Source organism: Haemaphysalis longicornis, unplaced genomic scaffold (genome assembly GCF_048455015.1).
Source record: "Haemaphysalis longicornis isolate Haplotype H1 unplaced genomic scaffold, Haemaphysalis longicornis Haplotype H1 scaffold_12, whole genome shotgun sequence".
NCBI lineage: Eukaryota > Metazoa > Arthropoda > Arachnida > Ixodida > Ixodidae > Haemaphysalis > Haemaphysalis longicornis.
Window position 1 is genome coordinate 13,613,147 of NW_027526225.1, and position 23,421 is coordinate 13,636,567.

The 23,421-nt window shown below is 49.9% G+C and overlaps 1 long non-coding RNA gene across 1 annotated transcript in view; it reads right to left on the minus strand.

The window, feature by feature from the left end:
• Positions 1 to 23,421, minus strand: part of LOC144162424 (uncharacterized) — a 125,239-nt gene that overhangs the window by 68,701 nt on the left and 33,117 nt on the right. The gene's annotated exons all lie outside the window — the stretch shown is intronic.

Sequence of the window (23,421 nt, forward strand, 5' to 3'; positions counted from 1 at the left end):
CTTGAGTAGTGTCGTCCACCGTCTTCATGACGGCGGTGGTCCACTCTTCTATGTCTTCTATGTCGTCGTGCGTTTCGGGTAGCACCCGGCGAAACGCCTCCCAGTCCGGGAGCTTGTGCGTTTTCTTGCCGTAGTTGTTGCGGCCGGCAAGCGGGATTCGGACGTCTACTATCATGTGGTCGCTGCCAAGGTCTGCTCCCGTGTTGTGCCATTGCGCTTCGCGCGAGCACGCCGTCCCCATCTTGACAAACTTCAGGTCCGGGGTGGTATCCCTCGCCACCGACGTACCAGTTCTTGTGGGTTGCGACGGGTCCGTCACCAGGTTGAAGCCCGCGTCTATGGCATCCTGTAGTAGTTCTCTTCCCTTGACCGTCGCTCTGGCGTCTCCCCAAGCCTGGTTCGGGGCGTTGAAGTCGCCGCATACCACTACCGTGTTCCCGCCGGCCAGCCGGGCCGCCTTGTACATGAGGGCCTTGAAGCGCTGCTGGTGGTGGAGCGGGTTACTGTATACGTTCACCACGAATGCGCTTTCCTTCTTCCTTTTACCCGTAACGAGCTCGACCATGCAGTGCTCCGCCGTGCGGTTGGTCAGGAGCGTGTGCTCGACGAAGGTGATCCCCCTACGAACCAGAATGCACGTACCTCTGTGTCTGCTCCGTTTGCCGTTGAGCACCACGCTGTGCCCCGTAGTTGGTTCTCCGTGCGTACGGTACCCCTGTAATCTTTGCAGTGGGTTTCTTGCAGTAGAATTGAGTCGGGCTTGCGGTTTAGCTGCCTTATGTGTTGTTGTAGCACCGTTTTTCGTCGTGAGAACCCGTTGCAGTTCCAGTGCCAGACCAGGAGGTCCTTTATTGGCACTGGGGCTGCGACTGCGGAAGTTGCTGTGCTACGGCGGGTTGTCCCATCCATAATTGCTGCAGTTTGGCAATGATCTCGTTCTGCAGTCCCTGTATCTGGGCTTGAATTTGTGCTTGTAATTGCGTGAACGTGTTCTGTAGTTCCTGCACTGCCTGCTCGAGGGCCGTGACGCGCTCGTTCATTGCGTGAGTCGTTTGCTCGAGGGCAGTGAGTCGCTCGTTGGTGATCTTTGCATTGGCTTCTAGGCGATCCAGCCGCTCGTCTTGCTTGTCGAGTCTTGCGTTGATCCTGCAGTCTCTGGCGCTCTCCACCGCCCGTCGTTTCGGGTTCGGCTCCGACGGGCGGGCCACAGTAGGGTCAGTTTCCGGCTCTGGTTCGTCTTCGTTCAATATTTCTTGGTGTCGCTCTAGCGTCGGTTGGGGTTGTGGTTGCAGCGTTGTTGGCAGCACGGCCTGCTGCTGCTGCTGTTGGTGCATCGAGATTAGCATGGCGAGCTTCTCGTTGATCTCCTTGATGGTGCCGTCTTGCTCGACGATCTTTTGCTTAAGCTTCTCGTTTTCTGCGCGCAGAGCCGTAACGGCACCGCTTTCCTCCTGGGTCTTGGTCTTAGCTTGTTGTTGCCTCTGGGACTGGAGTCTCATTGTGGGCGCCATCTTGACCGCGTCGGCCCACGCGACCTTCTCCGACGGTTGGCGCTCCTTCCCCGCCGCGCGCTGTTGCTCCTGTCTCGCCGGCGGCTGGTGCTTCATTGACGCGACTCTCGCCTCGGTGCGAGTGGCGGGAAACTTGCCGCTTCTGGTACCTGTCCCTGTCGCTGTTGCTGCAGAGTCACGATCTTGCGCTCCCACTGTCTCGGTATTTCGGTATCGAACGTAACCACCAATAAACTCTTTCGCATTAATAAAATTGAAAAAAAAAGGTGTTGCAGATGTTTGAGCGCTATACAAGTCGTACAGGATATTTGCCAACTCCCATTTATTAAAAATACTCTCGCGTATTTAAAGGCACACTGAAGTCAAAACCGAGGTTGGTCTGAATAGATAGATTGGCCTCAACAGAAAACGAGTATACAAGTCTCTGGTGCAGTACCTTGAAAATAATAGCGTAAATAATCAAAGATGAAGCTATCAGCCTCCCAGCAGAGAGGACGTAAACAGCCACTTAGCGGATGTGCGAAGAGTCACGTAACGTACAACAGAACGAGAACCGCGAACACAAGCTCTCAAAGAAGCACATAAAATTTTTCTTTGCAGGTTAAATTTCGTTAGCCGTAAACAACTACAAATGTACAGGTATAATTCACCCTGTGCCGACATGCGCAAGCTGCCAAGCCGCGGCGCCAGTGGCGGTTGCGATGGTTATTACAGGTTCGGCGTTGTCACGTGCCTGTTATCTCCTTGTTTACATCATGGCGGCAAGTAGCGCGTCGGCTTTCCACGGTTCTGCTCTTCTGTGGACTGTAATTGGCGTCTAATAGAACAAGTTTTGTGCTCCCTCACGTAGCCCTGCCTGCCCGAACGAAGTTTTGCTCCGAGGCCGGCAGCCGAAGCTGCGTGTGTGTGTTGTGGTCGCGTTCACTTCGCGATGGAATGCAACTAGGTGCCCCGTAGAATTGACGGTACTTAATATATAAGAATTATCACTAGCGATGATTCAAAAATCCCCGCACTGGGTATGTAGAGTGCGCGATTTTTCTTAAAACCATCTCGGCTTGCGCCGTAGTGAAGTGACTCGCAATACGCACTCGCACTCGCAAGAAGCGAGTGCTACCCTTACGACTAACAAGAGGCAATCGATCGCCTGTTAGTTTTGTGCTTCGGCCTCAAAGCGCATGCCGTGAAGATGTGTTTGAACCCATTGCTTTATTGTCTGAAGTTGAATAAAAATCTGCCTGTCAAAGCGGTCGATTCAGGGCATTGTGAGCTGCTATGCTTCCGCTACGGTTCCACTCAGGTAAAATGATATTTGTATCATGTTACGCACGTTTTTCATTCCATACTGGCGTCAAGGCGTTTGTTAGTAGTGGTTTGGGCGCTAGTGAAATCTCTAGGCACAGTTCTGGCAGATAGGCTAATAGGCAACTTGCCTCGCAAAACGTTCAACACATGCCTCAATAAGCGCTACCATATCGCTACGGAAAACTGACGAAACGTTCTACTAAGACTCACGTCGCGGGGCTGACATAGTGGACCGCCCAAATTTAGCATTGCACACTGTTACCTTACCCGCTCAACTAATAGATGGCACCACACTGTTATGCCGAGTAAGGCTACTCAAATTACGAGTGCATAGAAGCGACTAAGTCCCGGCTATCCATAACGAGAATTCACATCAAAACAGCGCGCCTGTCGTCATTCGCGCTGCGGTTGCACTGTCCGCTAGACGTTTTGTAAGTAAAGTAAAAGACCGGGCAGCACATTCATATTGTTTAACCACCATCTCACGTCCCGTGCGGCACCAAGATTGGCGCACAGAGAGTGGCATGTAACGGAAGTGTAGGCGGGAAAGTGGTTTTGTCGTATGCGCTGAGTGCGCGAGTCGCTCCTGCTGCCGCGATGGTTCACTCCGGTAGTTTTAGTTTTCCTGTTAGACCACACCACTGTATCACTCGTTTCTAGCAACCATTTACGTCATGCAAAACGTCATAAAATGGCGCGAGGAATGAAATGCGTTTTGTAGCGAGAGCTACAATGGCCGTATTCCCGCCGTTTCGCTGTGGCCGGTGGTTGCCTAGCCACCGCCGCCACTGGCAGCGCCGCTCGCCGTGCAATCTGGCTTCACGTCAGAGGAGAAGCCGGTGAAACCACGTTGCAACAACAGAAGAGGAGCCGGCATTGCATCGTATATATGTAGAAGAGAAGAGGGGGGGGGGGGGGGGGGGCTCGGTGGGATTCGTCGTCAGATATGGAAAGTGAGTCGGAGAGACTGAAAGAAACCAGACTTTGTCGTCAGAACGAAACCAAGAGGAGGCAGCGAGCTGAGGAGACAGAAGACAGAGGAAGAACGGGCCGCATGCCTCGAAAAGCTTCCTAAGTACGAAGCGGCCAGGCGAGTGGATTCAGATGGGGATGGTTCGTCGTCTAGTCCGACATCTTATGCCAGGGCAACGGATCAACGGCGGAATGATACCAGGAGGAGGCAACGAGCTACAAGGACAGAAGGAGAAGCTGTGGCACTGGCCTTCACACGGACGGAAGCCACGGTGGTCTTAACAGACTCCCAGGAAGCGTGCAGGAGCTTCAGGTCGGGTCGGGTGGCACTAGCAACGCACGGCATGCTCTCAACGAAATTCCCTCACATAAAAATAAGGATTGTGTGGACGCCTGCACATGCTTCTATGGAGGGCAAAGAATTTGCCCACCGATAGAAACTTTTTTTTTAAAACGCAACAATGCTTCTGAAATGAATTATTAAAATAAAGAGATGCACCAAAACGCTAGGCATCGAAGCCGCCGCTTCCGCAGTCTGCATCCGAAATTTCTAACTAGCTGGCTGCAAAGGAGCGGTTTTGCGGCTACAAAGTCACATCGACTTTCAAAGCACACCAACATCAAGCGAACACATTATCACACCTAAATTAGTACATGCACACATTCTTTTGCTATTTTGAATGCACAGAAAACTATGCGCGAAATTAGAGCAATTTATATAGCCCTCGTACAAGCAAAAAAATTAAAACAAGCACTAAATGCTTAATGTCCTCATTATCGATTTCAACTTCATAGTGTTTGGAAAGAAAGTCCCCTCCAACGCATGAAAGTAGGATACGCCATGATAAAAAGGCTTAGAAAATACAAAATTCCTGAGCGGAAGGCAGGGAAGGCAGGGAAGAAATATGAGAGTTTGAAACGGCCGTGTCATTGACGTCACAGGACGAGTGTCTGTAGTGCTTCTATATAACTCCGCGCTTTATGGCGCGAAAGTAGGCATGAAAGCCATACAGACCGGCAGGCTAGCTAAATTTTATTACTCTCGTAGTGGAGCGATATAAAATGCTATCGTTTTTGATGTTGTTGCGGTTGTTATGGATCGGCGTTCTGCGCCTTGTGGTCCGAGCCCCATAAAAAGAATTTCGTGGCCACCAGGATGGGAAAATGAGCATGCTCTGGCAAGAGTACTTTTCAGATTACGTTCAGTGGGTTCGCCACGTTTACTACAGTGGAAGAACATAGAAGGGCATGTTGCCCATTCGAAGACGGGAGCACGTTAGCCGTTTCCGGGTTGTGCGCGTAGGCCAACTGACATCGCGTTTTTGGCGTCGTGGTTGTAGGGTCACTATTAGTCGCGGCGGCGGTTTCACCGTCGATTTGCCGGCAGTACGCTAGGTATATATTTCCATTACCGAACAGTAGGTAAAACTGTGTCTCTGTGCACCTACCTCTCGCTTCGTTGTTCTGGTTGTTGCACGCATTAGAGAATGCCAAACCTTATTCGCTGCACCGCACGCAGTTGTCAGCGTGCGGGACTTCCTTTGAAGGGACACTGAAGTGAAGCTGTCAAACTTCTGCTTCTGTTCGCATTTCACAAACTGGCTCAAATAACACTCACTGAAGCAGTGTTTAATTTATACAGTGTGAAAGAAGAGAAATGCCATCCGACGTATGCGACGGTCGCAACAAATGCAGCAATGACGCAAAATGTCGCGAACATTTCTTGCATTCTGATTGAACCACACATAACCAAGTTTTTAATTTAAACTTCATGCATACGCAATTACGTTCGTTGCATTTTTTTTAGAAGACATTATTGTGGAGAGAAAGCTTATGTGACGGAGAGTAGTTCTTGTGGTTTTCTGAGGGAGTTGTCCCTATCAGTTTTGGCTTCGGCATACCTCGCAACATGTTTGTCGTCCGACGTTACAGTTGGTCGCATATTGTCTATATCTCACGAATACCGCGCTTCTGCCAGGCTGTGGGCTGTAGAGTGGGCCAGATAAGCTTGCCGGCAACGCTCAGGGCGATTAGTTAGAGTGTCATTGCGCGCCAAAGGACAAGCCGAGGTGTACGCAGTCGTTGAACGCACCCCGGCCCTTTTCGCCATCAGAGACACTTAGCTAGGAGGAGCTTCTTCCGCAGCTACAGAGCTTGCCTGACTCCTTCGTGTTGACACAAGAGCAACTGAGGGAAAACATTCTCGTGATCCGAAACCGCACAGCGAAATTTTACTCCCGTAATGAGCTACGGGAGCACGCAGGGCCGCTCAGAACTAGCCAGAATACTTTTCAGAAGCCTATCCCGTCGTGTTTTAAATTGCTGTTTACCTGTTACATTGGAGCACTCTGAGCTGCTAATCTGAACATACTGAATAACGCTTGTGCACCAAGCTTCGCTTTTTTCACCACAAACGCTTGGTCACCAGTGACTGCGTTCTTCAAGCTGGAAAAGCGATCGCTAATGTGTGGTTGTCCTGCACATTGGTCCTCTACTTCACCCCTCGCAAAGACTGCTTCTCAAAACCTTGGTTTTACTTTTTACAAGAAAAGGTTCGGTTTACGTTAATTCATTCTTTCATACAATAACTTCGCTGACTCCTCTCCTGCCTTTATTTGACTTTACATTTTCTACGATCGCACCAGTCGCACACTAATATGCGGCTGACAACACGGCCAGCGAAGCGTCGTCAGCGAATGTACGTATCGCATATGCACTAGTGAGGAGTTATTTTAACTTCACCGACTTTACTAAGCTTGATACAGTAGGCTAAATGCCACGTTCTTTCAGGCACTAATCTTGTACAAACTCATCTTCCGCTGTGCGATCAAATTGCCACGACCCGCCGGCGGCCGCCTGACTGTGTCGGTGCTGTTTTCGGTGAGCCGCACAGTCGGCGCAGTCAAACAAAACCGGAGAATTGTGTGTCATAGGAAAATCACATCGCAAGTTGTCAATGGGGATGTAGAAGAGAGTACTGCACCTTCGAATTGATTTTTCCACTAAATAAATTCACGTACACGCACCCAGAGGGGCTCGAACATGGCCTATCGACTCCAGACTTTAATCTGCACAAGTAATGTTACAATGTTTTGAAATCACTTCCATGTGCTTTTATTGCAGTTATCGTTGTCCTTTTAGAAACCTTCTTTCTAGGCACCAGCCTACTCAATATATAGGCCTTGCTCTTCCTGCCGGCTCAGTGTCCCTGTGGATGCTTCGCGTATCGGGAGACAAAGCGCCTCCAGAGATCCAGGTTGAATGGTTCCGGCTCACTCTTCAGTGGAGGGCAATGCGTTTGCCCACCGAGAGGCCCGCGTGCTGACGTATCGGGCAACGGCCGTGAATGAGGCTAGAAGTGAACCTATGGGCATTTACAGAGAGGTAGTGAAGTACTATCGAAAGGGTAGGCAGGGAATTCCTGCCTCGCACCCAGAGCTCACGCGAGAGCAGTAAATAATGCATGGACAGATACAATCAGGCTCCTTCCCGCACCCCATCTCCCTTAATGACATGTTCCCCAGTCATTACGACAAGAGCTGTTCATTATGTAAATGGCCAGGCACTCTTCGCCACATCATAGGACAGCGTCGTTTGAGCCAAGAACACCCACCACCCGTCCCCATCTCCTCCCCTTATAATTCCGCCCTTTCCCCTCGCTGTCTCGCTGTCCTATCTCGCTTTCCTTGCCCGCCTTGAAGGGTCAGCTTGGACGGTTGCCAGGGGTCAGGTGGCGAGGGCACCATATAGGATTCTGTGAAGAAGGGGCCATTCTTATCCAGCACGCTGACATGATGATGATGATGGTTGGGTGTTAATGGCGCAAGGCCGACTGGGCCAAAGAGCGCAAAACCGTTGTTACACATGAGAGATGAAGACGTAAACACTAAAATGTGTGAGCAAGAACACCATTAAAATGGGCCAAAGACAAGGAGGATGGCTGGTGTAGAGGGCCAGGTTGTGATTATGCGTGGTTTGAAATAAGATCTAAAAATGTCACTTCCGCTAAATAGTTAAAAACGCGCTTGGCGGAAAACATGGGATAGACAGACAGTAAGAACGCTGGGTGTAGTGGGATGTGATGTCTTTAGAGTTCGGAGAAGTGTTTGTGCCGTGTTGTGTGGAGTGCTTTGCATTGAAGTAGCGCATGGATCACAGATAGGCCGTCTCCACGCCTGCTACACAGGGGTTTCGCACTGACATGCTCTAGAATAAAAGTTTTCCTTCCTGTTCCGGGACCACTGTGCTTTAAACGCAACAACGTCAATACTGGTTCATAATCCAAACAGCGCGAAGACGACGGACTTGGAAAACGTGGGGGTCAAGACAAGCGGTGTCCTGTCCTGTCTTCCACCGTTTCTTAGTCCGTCCCCCGCACGGGGCACCTTGAGCAATCTTGGTGACGGTACTGGCGATACCGCGGACCCCGAGCCCCCAAACATACGCTGGATCCAACCGTGGCAATGTGTTTATAGGTGAAGGGTTAGAAACCATGAACGGTGGCCGTCGGAGCCCAGGTCAAGCTCCGGCGGATGGGCTCCCTGTCTGTTCACCAGGCAGGGAGCTCCGGGACCTCTTTGGCTACCAGGGTAAGGTCAAAGAAGAAAGTACCCCCGTCTCCCTGCTTTCCAATGTGTCATATGGCATTTTCCAAACCCCCCCCCAAACGTGATCGGCCCCCGAAAAGGGGCCGCACCGAAGTTTCGTACCCACCTCTTTCAACAACTGTCTTGTCAACAACCTCGAATAATTATGCTCGTTTTCTTGTGATTGAGTCAGCTGACTCAGCACGACCTGTCGCTTCCATGTCTGTATTCTTGATATCTAAATTTCTGCAAAGCACCATAGGTGGCAAATATCAAGCTAAAAAGCTCAGGACCGGAGAAATCCTGGTAGAAGTCAATGCTGAACAACAAGCCCACACTCTTCTTGCACAAACCCGCATCCATGATCTGGACATCAGGGTCACGCCCCACAGGAGCCTAAACAGCTCCCAGGGTGTGATTTCTGAGACAGATCTCCTGACGGAAACAGATGCAGACCTTCTCGCAGGTCTAAAGGATCAGGGCGTCACAGCTGTGCGGCGCATCACGATGCGCAGGGACGACAAGGTAATCCCCACCAAACACATTATCCTGACCTTTGACCGCTCGGCACTTCCACAATATATAAATGCAGGCTTCATTCGATGCTCCATTCGTCCTTACATTCCGAACCCGCGCCGTTGCTTCAAGTGCCAGCGGTTCGGGCACAGTACAACCTCTTGCCGCGGCAAAACAACGTGTGCGAAATGCGCCGCGCAGGACCACCCCACCGACAACTGTAATTCTGACATCCTCACTTGTGCAAACTGCAGGGGCCCACATGCGGCCTACTCCAGGAAATGCGAAAAGTTCCAAATAGAAAAGAAAATAATCAATCTCAAGGTCACAGAAAACATCACCTTCCCAGAGGCGCGGAAGAGGTTCGCCTCTTTCCCTCTGGGGAGGTACGCCGACGCAGCTCGCCGGGGGGCGGAGCGGCGTTTGGTTTCCACAGGGACCCAGTTCAGCGAGTCTGACCTGGTCCCTCCGCCCCCCCCTGGGTTGCCTCTGGCAGCCCAACCCGCCACCACGCCGCTTGCTGAGGCAGCAGCGGTTGTGGTGGCAACCTCTTCCGTCGGGACCGGTGCCGCTCCCGTCCCTGCCTCCCCGTCCTCCAGTCCGTTGGAGAGTGCCATGGACACCACGGGCCCCGCACCGGCTCCCACCGCCACCGCACCGCCCGTGCCACCTCTGGCGCCCCGGACGCCCTCGGCGGTGGCGGCTCAAACGAAGGGCTCCCGAGGGGGGGCCAAGTCCGGGGGGCCCGGTCCGTCGGGCACCCCTCGGACATCCGACGACGACATGGATGTCGGGCCGTTCGTGCCTACAACGCAGCGCAAGGAACGCGTCCCGACGCCAAAGCCTCCCGACAAGCCAAAAAAGGCGAGAGTCACAGCCCCGAAAGACGACACATAAACAAACACACACACTCCAGTAGCTCTCACACTAAATAATGGGAAGAGAAAACATAATTCAATGGAACTGTAGAGGCCTTCTTAAAAATCTTGACGATGTATACGAAATACTGCATGCTAATCAGCCAAGTGTAATGTGTGTTCAGGAAACACATTTGAATTCCAAGCACACAAATTTCTTGAATAGTTACATGGTCTTCAGAAAGGACAGGGATGGCTGCACACACTCTTCTGGCGGTGTGGCCATAATCGTCCGGAAATCCTTAGCATGCCACCCTGTCACCTTGAACACCGTCCTTGAGGCTGTAGCAATACGCTTAATAATATTTAATAGGTTGATAACGGTATGCTCCATATACATTCCTCCTGATGTTACAGTTTCGAGCTCTGACGTCGAGGCGCTGGTTGACCAGCTGCCCGAACCGTACATTCTAACAGGCGACCTTAACGCTCACAATTCTCTTTGGGGCTCTTCTCGTACGGATGCCCGGGGTCGCCTGATAGAGAGGTTTCTTACATCCTCTGGAGCATGCCTTTTCAACAATAAACAGCCTACATATCATAACATAGGACACAACACATACTCATGTCTTGACTTGGCTATTGGCTCCGCAGTTCTCTTTCCTCTTCTCGAGTGGGGTGTGGGAACTGACCCATATGGCAGTGACCACTTCCCCACCTCACTTACATACATAGGTAAAGGCCCATGCAGTCCATCTTCCCATAATCGGTTCAATGAAACACGAGCTAACTGGAATACATTTACAGAGACATCCAAACTACACCACACATCCATAGGACACCTACACGTTGAAGAATCTACCCAACTCCTCACGGCGCACATCCTCGACGCCGCCGAAAGGTCCATTCCCCACGCCTCTGGTGCCCCGCGCAACCAGCGGAGGCCGTGGTGGAATGAGGACTGTAGGCGGGCGCGAGAGGCCCAGAACAAGGCGTGGGGTATCCTTCGTCGGTACCCCACGTCGGGAAACCTCCTCTTGTTCAAACGGGCCAAGGCGTTAGGAAAACGTGTGCGCCGTGAGGCAAAACGAGAGAGTTGGCGTACATTCATAACATCAATAAACTCCTACACAGACACAAGGAAAGTATGGACACGAATACGCAAACTCAAGGGACAACAAACACACAGCCTGCCTCTGGTCAGCACTGCAGGGGACACACTCGAAGACCAGGCTGACACACTCGCACAACACTTCCAACTCGTGTCCAGTTCAGCACACTACACAAACACTTTCCTGAAACATAAAGCATGTTGTGAAAAGAAGTCCCTACACGACAACAACAAATCACAGACCTCTTACAACTCGCTGTTTTCACTACATGAGCTGAGGGCTGCTTTAAGCACGTGTAAACCCTCAGCTCCAGGCCCAGACAACATTACATATACAATGATACAGCACTTACACGCAGACACTCTTGTAACACTCCTTCACCTTTACAACAAGATATTTCTTTCGGGGCACATTCCAAAGTCTTGGAGGGAGGCCATAGTTGTAGCATTCTTGAAAGAAGGGAAGGACCCTTCCTCTCCTGCTAGCTATCGACCCATTGCCCTGACCAGCTGCCTGTGCAAGCTTCTCGAGAAGATGATAAATCGCAGGCTCGTGTACTTCCTTGAGTACAACGGTCTTCTCGAGAGCTGCCAGGCAGGCTTCAGGGCGGGGCGATCAACGAACGATCAACTCGTAGCTCTTGAAACATATATAAAGGATGCCTTTGTGCATAAACAATTTTGTCTGACGGTGTTTTTCGACATAGAGAAAGCCTATGACACCGCTTGGCGGTACGGTATCCTCAGTGACCTAAAGTCAATCGGTGTTGCGGGCAACATGTTGAACATCCTTTGTAGTTATATGTCGGAGAGAACCTTTCGCGTCAGAGTTGGTTCTGCACTGTCAAAGGTACATGTGCAAGAAAATGGCGTGCCGCAAGGTGGAGTGTTGAGCTGCACTCTCTTCATAGCAAAAATGAACTCTCTTGGAAAGGCACTGCCACCTACAATCTCTTATTCCATGTATGTAGATGACGTGCAGATATCCTTTAAATCGTGTAACCTGTCCATCTGCGAACGTCAAGTCCAGCTCGGCGTCAAGAAACTTGCCGCCTGGGCTGACAAGAATGGCTTCAATCTTAATCCCGCGAAGAGCTCTTGTGTTCTATTCTCCAGGAAGCGTGGCGTCCACCCGGACCCAGACATCACTCTTGCGAATGTGCCAATTCCTGTGAACAAGGAACACAAGTTTTTAGGTATTTTATTCGACGAAAAACTTACATTCATCCCACATATCAGACAGCTCAAATGCAAATGCTTAAAAACAATGAATATTCTTAAGGTCCTCTCACATCAATCTTATGGGGCCGACAAACAACTCCTGCTGCGCCTGTACACAGCGTTGGTGGGGTCTCGGCTCGACTACGGCAGTGTCGTGTATGGGTCGGCTACAAAAACAGCACTGAAAATGCTCGACCCAGTGCTGCATCTTGGCCTTCGCCTCTCATGTGGCGCATTCCGCACTAGCCCTGTTGAAAGTCTTTATGTCGAGTGCGACAAATGGTGCCTAGGGCATCAGCGGGAGTATGTTGACCTGTTGTATGCATCCAAGATCGTGTCTCTGACCAACCATCCTTTTAATCCCATCATGAATGATACATCAAATTTACAACTCTTTTTAAACAGGCCGTCTATTCCCTTACCGTTCTCTCTCAGAGTTAGGGAAGAGGCTTCTGCACTCCATGTCCCCCTATCAGACACGCACAAGACACCCATTCATAATTTCATCGCACCATGGCATCTTCGTCCTGTAACATGCGACCTGTCATTCATTCGTGTAGAAAAAAATAGGGTACCCAGGAATGCAATTCTGCAGCACTTCCTGTTCCTACAGGACAAGTACAGGTGCGCAGAATTCTATAGCGACGCGTCCAAAACTGGTTCTACAGTATCTTGTGCAGCGCACGGACCAAATTTTACCGTAACTAAGACAATGAATTTTCATAGCAGTATTTACACGGCAGAAGCCTATGGCATTTTACTCGTTTCAAACCACATCCTCGAACATAAGATTCCAAAGTCCATCGTCTACACAGATTCTCTAAGCGTTGTGCAGGCACTGTCATCAGGAAGGTCGTCAAAAAACTATGTGATCAATGCTCTTTTCAAGGTACTCATGACTGCATATGCCTCAAATCTTCAAATAACTATATGCTGGGTACCAGGTCACTGTGGAATCCCTGGCAATGAGACTGCTGATCAAATGGCTGGTGCTGCTGCTCTCATGACCACAGTGGACATAACAACAATACCTTACACCGACCTAAAGACACACATCAGACGACAGCTTCGTCACACATGGCAATTACACTGGAGTCAACAAACAGACAACAAACTACACGTAATAAAACCACAACTGGGACGCTACATAACTGACTCACACAACAGATACACTGAAGTCGCCCTGGCTAGGCTGCGGATAGGCCACACACATGTTACGCACTCCCACCTGCTCACTGGAACTTCGGGACCCACGTGTAGCAGGTGTGGAAAGGGCCTATCCGTAGTCCACATACTAATCACATGCAAGGCACTTGACACAACACGACACAAACATTTCCCTGAATTATACAGACGACACATTCCTTTGCACCCATCATACTTTTTAGCCGACGAACCAATGTTTTCTACTCAACGTGTATTTAAGTTTTTAGCTGAGGTAAACTTCCTGCAGCTCTTGTCATATCATGTGTAATCACCCTGGCCCTATACACCAGCCATCTCCATTGTCTTTTGTTTTGCATCACCTTTACTTTTAGTCACATGTTTTAGTACTTACAGTCTCATCATAATTCAGTAACTTCTTCTTTGGCGCTCTTTGCCCATAGTCGGCCTTGCGCCAATAAAACCCAACTATCATCATCATTCTTAGTCCGTCGTTTTGGCCCTGTTTGTATTATGAACCAGTACCAACTTGCTCAATTGAAAGTCATCCAGCGTCAATACTGGTACACAGCTTTTCTGTACATGTATAAAAAATCCAAGGACACCTCAGCACAGCTGGAAGTGCGAAAGCATTAAAGGGACCCTGCAACACTTCCGATAAACGCGTCCCCTCTTTCCTTCGCCCCTGGAAGCATTGAGAAAGCTGCAGTTATCGCCGGCACGGAGCAGGCCCTCCGTGATTTGCTTGTCGCAGTAGATGCGCCTTCCATTTCTGCTTCGCTTTTTGTTTATTTTTAAACTAGGCTATCGAATGCGTTCATTTCTGCAAGTGAAGGTACTCCGGTCAATAGCCGCTGCACAGCTGTAATGGCCGGCAAAGAGAGAAAAAAAAATGGGCATCAGCAGTAATTTTCAGCTGAGGTGCTTTGCTGCCCACTAGTCTAAGTACTGGATGTGTTGGTGGATTGCGTTCTGCAAGCATTTAAGTTTTCGAACAAAAGTCGAGAAAGGTGTTGCAGGGTCCCTTGAATCTCCGACTGAACGCTGCTGCTGCTGAGTGCTGCTTTTAGTTTCGCTCTGCGAGTTAGTGTGTCAATTGGGCCGTCCTGCCTAGCCAGCAGGGCGTATGCTGGGCAAGCTTCCCAACACCGCACCCGCAGGGCCACAGCTGAAACTCGCCGCTTTGCACGCGGCTCTGTGCTTTGAGTTCTATAGCAACACGGTCCTGACATGGTGTTTGTATTCCTTTGTGAATCCCGGGCTTGTACTGACGTTTGTGTAGCTGCCATGTTTGTGCACGCGTGCGCAAAAATAGAGAGAAATACGTGGTTTATTACAGACCTAAACTTAAACACTCTTGCTGTTCGCATCACTGCTCGCGTGTAAAGGCCCAACCACATGCACGCGTGAAACCGATGTACTCGCGCAACGACGTAAACCGGTGTAAGCGCGTAAGGAACCGGCGTACTCCGGCGTGCGCCGAATGCATTGCTACGCGCTTGTTACGCCCAAGTCAGAGCACGCCAGACATCGACGCAAACTTTCGGGCGCACGGTGTTGACGTAGACCTCTGGCGGTGATGTTATCTGGCGGTCAGGTCGCATAACAAGACAGCAAATTGATAAATAAGCTAACTTTACTATTAATTATGCAATAAAACGAAGTAATTTGTAAAATAGGAGTGCAAACAATCGGACGAAACAGGCGAAGCTACGAGCAACTATGGGAGCAAGGCAGTTTACGCCAAATGTAGCGGAGCGTTTTGTGTCTGCCAACTATCCATACTAATCCTAAACATTTTTTAATGTCCCAAGAGCTGTTTTAGCTGTTTCTTTAATAAATATACGTACTTTTGTGAGAATAGGCATTATTTGTTTTATTTGAGTTATAATGTAGTTGAACTGGTCGCCACAAAGCCGAGTCCGGTGTAGTCGAGCCACACAGCGTGGTGCATTGGTTTACGGGCGTGTTGCGGCGATATGTGGTTACGCGCCCTCTCCGACGTCGTCGGTCGGCGTAAACGCAGCGGCGCATGCTTAAGTCCTCATGGCGGCCGTGTGGGATGGTGGGTTGGTCTCCTAATATCAGACAGTACTCCCCTCGAGCCCTTTTCGTTGTATACTGTGGGGACCACGTGGGCCCCCACGCCGGCCGCGCGGCGCCATTAGGGCTAGCTGCCCGGCGCCGCCGAGACGGGGAGGCCGCCTCGGCGGGGAAGCCACGCGAGCATGCGCACCCTCTTGCAGGCTCAGCGCACGCTTCCCCATCGGCGATATGATGATGATGATGATGATGATGATGATGATTAGTGGCTTCCCCTTTCTAACGGGGCAGCGTTGCACAGAGGCCTTAGTCGCAACGCCACTGTACAATCAACTCGCCAAAAAAATACAAACAAAATAACTAAAAAAGTAATATCAAAATAAAAAGAAAATACTTTTACGAAATTTTTGTGCTGGTCTCATTTCTTTGTTCGCCTCCCTTCCCAGATTGTTCTCTGCTCTTTTCCCACCAACATTCTAACCTTCTTTTACTAAGATCTACTGCTGTCCAATTCACTTTTCAGCTAACCTTAAAGCCAAGGGCTTCCGGAAGCTGGATGGCTGCATCACTGAGGACTGGACGGATACTTTTGCACTCTGTTACAATATGTCGCATGGTTTCTGGCTTATTTCCGTTCTTCCTCTACCGGCTCGCGGATAAGCGTTTTTGTCCGCAAGCAACCCGCTCGGGCTTCAAAAAGCAATGCACTCCCTTTGGTATTATCGAATAATTTTTCAATTGTGATCTCCTTCTTCCCGATCCTGTAGATATCTAAGGACTTCTTCGCATCCATCCTCTTTTTCCAGGTCGTTTTTTCTGTTTCTTTCACTTCATTTTTTATTGCCTTGGTCGTTTCCCCTGCACTTCCAGGTTTCATATACTTTGTCCTGAGCCTTCCGGTTCATTTCCTCCATGGTGTGTCCACGCTTTTTACGTAAAGATACCGTAGCACTTTGGCCGCCCATCTCTGATTATCCATCTTTCTAAGTCGTTCTTCAAAACATATTTTGCTCTGTGCTTCTCTCACTTCAAAGGATGCCCATCCCATGTCTCCCTGCACTGCCTCATTCGTTGTTTTACTGTGTGGTGCTGATGCCAATCGACCTACAGCCCTCTGATTTACTTCTAGCCCTGATTGAATCTCTGATCTGACACACACTACTGGATTTGAAAAGGCGAGTGCTGTACCATTACTCCCTTCCAGATTCCTCTCACTGCTTCATATCTGTTATATCCCCACAGTGCTCTGTGCTTCATGATAGAGGCGTTTCTTCTGCCTTTCATTCTTAAATGCTCCTCATGAGTTTTTGACACGCCTGACCTTCGTTTACCATATGTCCAGATATTTGTATTCCGTTACCCACGGTATTGCTGCTTTTTGAACGAATACCGATTCGTTACGGGCGTTGTCATTAAAAACTAGAACTCCCGACTTTGCTGTGCTAAACTCTAACCCCAGTTCAGTGGCTTCTTCCCCGCAGATATCTGTGAGCTGTTGCAGACACTGTTTGCTATCTGCTAGTAGTACTATGCCATCTGCATATAACAGTTCCGGGATATGTTGTTCCACTTCCTGTCCTTTGCGGCTATAACATAGATTGAAACCTATTTTATTGCCTTCAAGCTTTCTTTCTAGTCTAGCCATTTACAGCATGAACAGCAATGGCGACAGAGGACAACCCTGCTTTAAACCTCGATTTGTGACTACCGGTTCCGTGCACTTTTGCTCCTCCCAGGTAATTTTCACCTCGCTCTCATTGTAAATTCCCTGTAACAGCGGTATAAAGTCCTGGCCTAATCCCTCCCGCTCAAGTATGCTCCATAGAAGTTCTCTATCTACGTTGTCGTAGGCTCCCTTTATATAGAGAAATGCTATCCATAGTGGTCGCTCCTGAGCCATTGACACCTCTACGCATTGGGTTAGGGCAAATAAATTGTCCTCGAAGCGTCTGTCTTGTCTGAAACCATTTTGTAGACTTTCTCCCAGTATGCTGTTCCCCTCTATCCACGCCTGTAGTTCTGATTTTATGGCTTGCATTGCCAGCCTGTATGCCACTGAGGTAACTGTAATAGGCCTGTACGAATTGGCATCAGCCCTGTCTCCTTTACCTTTATATATCATCTTCATCCTGCTCTTACGCCAATTGTCCGGTACTTGCTTAGTTTCTATCACTTTTTCGATTGCTCGAATGAGTTTGGCCTTGCTTTTTGGACCCAGTAGGTTGACCAGCCGTATAGGAATTTCATCCGTCCCTGTTGCCGTATTAGCTGGAACATTTTCTTCGGCTTCTTTTCAGTTTAGATTTTCCAACTTTATCTCTCTATCTGTACGGACCTCAGTTGCCTCACTCCCTAAATGCTGTAGCCCTCTCTCCGTTCTTGTGAACTTCTCTTGTATCACAAATATTTCACAAATACGCTCAATGCATTGAGCGTATTTGTGAAATACCGCTTCTTCCCTTTTTAGTACCTGGCCTTCAGCGTTTATGACATGAGTTTGTGCTTCTTCGGTCTTTTTCCTTAGTTCCCTTACATGATTCCAAAACTTTCTCGGCGCGCCTTTATCCTTTGCCCGTATATTCGAGACCTATCGCTCACTTTCTCGTTTAAGTTTTTGCTGTGCAAGTTTTTGTACTTCCAGCTTCTTAAGGCGGTACCAATTGCACTTCAAAGTTATTTCGTCTGTTTGCATTCCCACTTGTTTGGCCTTCCTGTGCTCTGTCGATGCTTGCTGCCTTTGTCTTATAGCTTCCTTGATTTCCTTGTTCCACCTGCTTCTAAGTTTTCTTTTTCCTTTCCAGTAGTTGCGTTCTTTCGCGTTCCTTATCTTTTCTTGAATGAAACCAATCAGTTCGCTGCATTCCCAATCTTTCGTAGGTTGTCTCTCGATTTCCGTCTCCAGGCTTTTGGCAATATTAGCCATTTGCTGATCGTTTCATTTCAAGTCGTGTACCACCGTCTTCTGTTTTTGACCTTCCATTGTTCCAAAAGTCAAAGTTATCCGTTTATGGTCACTTCCTAAGCTCTGGGCACCTATTTCATCTATTTCCATTAGAGTCAACCTTTCATACACTCCTTCTGGAAGGAGGCTGTAGTCTATATTGGGCTGCTTTTCCCCTCGTTCCCAAGTAATTTGTCCGTCACATTTATTCTCTCTGTTTGCTACAATGAGATTATGTGCTTCACACATATCTAGTACGAGTTTGCCGTTGCAGTCTGAGTATCCGTCCAGGTCCTCAATGTGGGCATTCATGTATCCCACCAGAAAAACTTCTTCCGATTGTCTTAAATTACTGAGGTCCCGCTTAATGCAGCCTACAGTTTTTTATTCTTTTCTCTAACCACCCTGCCATCCCCTAACCACAGATAGGCGACTCCCAACAGCGTTTCTCTTCCCGCTGTCGTGTCCTTAACCCGCATATGTTATTCGCAGTTTTCGTTTACTCTGTGTCAATTGGCTCCCTGTTGAATAAGCATGCCGACCCCTGCCCCTTTTTTAGTACCTACGGTTTCGTTACAGCCTTGCCATATATATTCATGCATTGCTGGGGGCCCTTCTAAACCTCGAAGAAAAGTTTTTGTAAAGGCATATACTTCAGTTTTTTTTATTTTTCTAGTTGACCGCGAACCTCTAACCATTTTTTCCGTTACATGCCACCGTGCATGTTTATGTAGTTAATCTTACTCACCCCACGCTTTTTCTCTCGGTTAATTCTTTTCCGATGTTTGGTATAAGAGTCGGTCACCGGGGGGACGTCGCTTGCCTCTTCGCTCGCCTGCATTGCTACCTCATGCCCCTTTCTAAACTTTTGTGCGCCCTGTGTGCTAACTTTGGTACTTTCCTTTGCGCTGTACGTTTGACCTCGGACGCAATCTCTTGTCCCTGCCGCATTTTCACTGTGCCTGTTATTTAGTCCAGCTTCCGGGATGCTCTTGGCCCCCCTAAAAAAGCTACCGCACGCGCAGCTAGCCGCCTCCCCACCGGCTCCGCTACGCCCTCAGTGAAATGTACTCCGTCCCTAACAAACGCCCGGCCCCGGCCCGCACGGTGCACTTCCCCGTTGAGGTCAACCACTTCGAAATTCATTGCTTTAGCAAGCGTCCAAATTTCCCTGTTGGCTTCTACCACTGCCCTTACTACGTGGCCTCCTCTGCCCTCGACTTCCGGCACCGTGCAGACCGCGATCTGGACGTTGTCCGAAATCGCCCGGAGTTCACTGACCCCCTTCGCCACCTGCTTCGCTATGCCTCGTCATCTTCCCTGAAGCACGTCGTTTAATCCCCCCATTATCACCACTAGGTGTTTCTCTGTCATTGTGTCCCACACCTGCTCTTTTGCTTCTCCATCACCACGCTAACCATCTTTCCAAGGAGCATGCTAGCCCTTACTCTCTTGTCCTCCCCTACCCTCTCTGTAATCACCTGCTCTGCCCTGTGCAGGTTCGAGTCACCCACAATGGTGACTCGCCGCTCCCTTGGTTCTTTTGGCTGCGCAGGTGTTTTTGCCGCCGAGGCTTTCGCGCTGATTGCCTCTGAGTAGCTCTTGCCCGGCGGCGACCCCTTCCCTTCTTCCACGACAGCATTAGGCCCCTCTCCGTGACCAGCGCTGTCATGTCCGCCCGCTGCCTCATGCTCGGCGGCCCTGTCCTCCCCTTGTCTTCCCGCCTCGGAGCCAGGCACACTCGGTCCGCTTGCCCCGTGGCGTACGCCACTGCTTTCCGGAATGGCATCCCTCGGCACACACACGCTTTCTACCTGGGATAGCTTCTCTTCCAGCACCTCCCGCCGTTGCCTTTCGGCTTTCAGCTCCTCCACTAACCCGTCAACCTGCACCTTCAGTTGCTCCTTCTCCTGCTCCAGCCGGTCGAGGCGCGACTCCATTACACACATTCCACACATAAAGTCCTGCCCTTCCGCATCCTCAGATGTCTCGAACCTTGTATCCTAGAGTGGATACTCCCACTTGCACCTCGTGCACGCAACGCCCGGCTTCTTCGCCGGCATGTTTCGGAGTTATCTGACTGCCGTCCACAAAGTTAGTACTGCCGCTTTCTCCCGCACGTGCTACGCTCGAAAAAAAGGACAAACACCGTGCGATGTTGCCTACAGCATCTTCCTTTGTTGGTGCACTGTCAAAAAGGTGCTTAAAGTCACTACTAACACTAACTAAACGTTACTTCTATTTGATCTACAGCATTACCTCCCTAAAAGAAAAAATTGGCCACGTATCGGCTCCTTTCGTTCCAAATGTCGTCAAAAGACGATAGTCTTTATCGACTTTTGCCAAGTAAATGCCTCCCTTCGCTTTCCCGCTCACCTCTTATGTTGTTCCTCTTGCGTCGCGCTCCTCCCAAGGTAAAGACGTCAAAGGTTTGCTTAAATCATTTTAAATTTCCCGCGTTCTACTGCTCCAAACCGGGTGTCTCGGTGCCAACGCTGCCGTACGGCGAAGACGTGTGTGAATCGAGGTAATGATCGCACTCGCCGCCTGGGCCGTCGTCGCTGCGCTGGGAACAAACGTTCGTCGTCTGCCGCGTCCGCCTGCCGCTTCGCCGCCCGGGGCATCGGCCCTCTAGCGGCCGGCTTCCCCGCCGGCACCCCCCTCCTCCTCTGGGGACCCTTCTCTCCAACTCCAAACGAGGTTACGTCGTTACCAGGATGCTCTGCTTAGCGCTTTTTCTGCGAGGTCTGGAGTCGTGCGGGTCGGACAAAGAAGCTGGCGCTCCTTGACCCCGAGACCGGGGTGCGGCACATTGGTGCCAATCCCCCAACCATCTGACAACGGTAGGCGGGGTCGAGGAGGACTACGAGTCAACACATCCAACGAGCCAGTACATCCAACGTTGGATGTGTTGGCTCGTTGGATGTATTGACATGCTTTCGGGTGTAGCTGCTCGTTGGATGTAGCTGCTAACCCTGCTGAAGAGGAAAGGTGTAATGACGGCAGACCCTGTCGGGACGATGACTGCCGTCCCTTTCTTTTCGTGGCTTTGTTGTTCCCCCCTCCGTCGGCGGAGCGAGGTGTGGCCTCCGCCGACGCCAGCGAGTGGCAACCCTTTGTATGGACCAAGCCGGTGGCTTTTTACACGGCGTCGGGGAGGGATTTTCTGTCCTCCTCCTACCTTCGGGGACGGACAGGAGGGGATCGGACGGCAAAACCGTAATTGGTACGTGCGCTGCGGTGGGGGAGCGGCTTCGCTTACGAGCGCTCGCGCATCCTTCAACGAGTTCGTCAGGAGCTGTTACAAAGAGCGGTCTCATTAAAACTTGCTCCAGTGGCGGTTTCTGGACGCCTGAGGATTTCTGAGGATCCTTCTGAGGCTTTTTTTAACGCACACCCTGGCGTTTCCCATCCCGTGATCTTTGTCGCTTCCGCGCGTTCTGCGGTAAAAAAAAAAAAGTGCCCTGGCACCCCCCCTTCCTTGGCTAGCCGGAGCTGCAGCGCGTAATTATCGACATAAAGGGCATCGGTGGCCCCATCCAAGGGCGAGAGTTTTAGGCAAGCTACCGCGTAAGCAGGAGCCATGCACACTCGTTCCCCACTTCCCGTGCTTCGAGAGGAATTCGGGGATAACAGGTGGATGACCCCCACGGCGAACGTCCATGGTAATTGCGCAGCCCCTTCGGTCAAAAATCTCGGTCCAGAATAAAAAAATGATGGGTTTTAAGGAGCTTACGGTGCATGAACATATAGATTTGTCTTTTTATTTCGTTTTTATTTTGACTTGGGTTAGGACAAAATCTCCAGGATCTATTTTTCAAAAGACGGCATCTGTGCTGTTGGAAATATTGAATACCTACTTAAGAATCCGCATACGTTTCAAGCGATTTCTCCTGTATATATTAGGGACGAAGCTCCTCTTGTACGGGCCCTGCCCCGTCCCTCGTTACTGCTGTATCCGGCACATTAATGATGATTGTGGCAGGATCCCCCTAGGGATTGGCCAACCAAAGATTGGCCGAAGAGGTCAAAACGTTCAACGCGTTCGTTGCTACCAAACAAGGAAGAGAGAAAGAAGAAGAGGTTGTCGTTCGTCGCCTGCGAGCTCAAGACATGTACCGGGCGTACGTGACACAAGACGCTCTGCAGAAGGCGACGGCCAAGGTGGCTAAAATGTCACACACCGAATTCGCAAACTTACCCATGGAGGTTTTCATCGTCCCAAACAAGCCCTACATAATCACCACAAACATGCTTGTCAACGGAGCGGTGGAAAGTCTCAAGCTTTGCGAACGAGGAGTGGTGGTCTTGACGCGCCGTCGCCCGGTTTCGATCCCACGACTCTCTGGCCGCGACGGGAGGTACGTGGCGCAATTCCCACCGCGCTACAAACCGAGACACGAGCATGGCTACGAACGCGCCTTATGTCCTTCACTCATTCAGATGGTTCGCGCCGTCAAGAAGACCTATAACAATGTTTCACGGTTTCACCGTGAAACATTGAAACAGAAGCTTCGCCCCTCTCATCATCATTCACTTCGTGGGGATGGCGGGATTTTTTTGTTGAAGATAGTTCCTCGATCATCTTTCATGTGCTTGCTTTTCTCGTTAATGTTGTTTGAATTGATTACTCAATTCCTCAAAGACATTCTTTTGAATTGTTTCGTGAGGAGCGAAGTTCTATTTCACAAAAGTACCGAATATGAGCTTCAGAGATACAAATGAGCCACGTTCCAACGTCGCTCACATATTAGAGGACGCTGCTTTGACGTGCATGATTGCTGCGGAAAATATTTTTAACGCACTAAGCGTTCTTCGGTGCTGTTAAACAAAGTAATCACCTAATTTATAAATGAGAGTGCGATGGTTTAACACTGCAGTCATAAAAAATGATCAGTCGGAACTGTAGCATTAAAGTGTTACAAAACTCAATGTTTTGTAACTCAGTGTAATAAACGAAACTCAATGTTTTGTTTATTGCAAAACTCAGAGCCTCTCAAAAAACCGCCTGCACCACCTGTAATTTCCAGGGCGGCACTAAAATTAAGACTGATTAGCTGTAGTGGGTGAAATTATTGCTCGTACCAAACAACACTTACACGTGGAAGAGAAGGCGTAGCGTAGCGTATGCTGCCAAAAGCGCAAAAGTAAACCTCAGGCTTATCTGAGGTGGAATACACAAGTACATAACCGC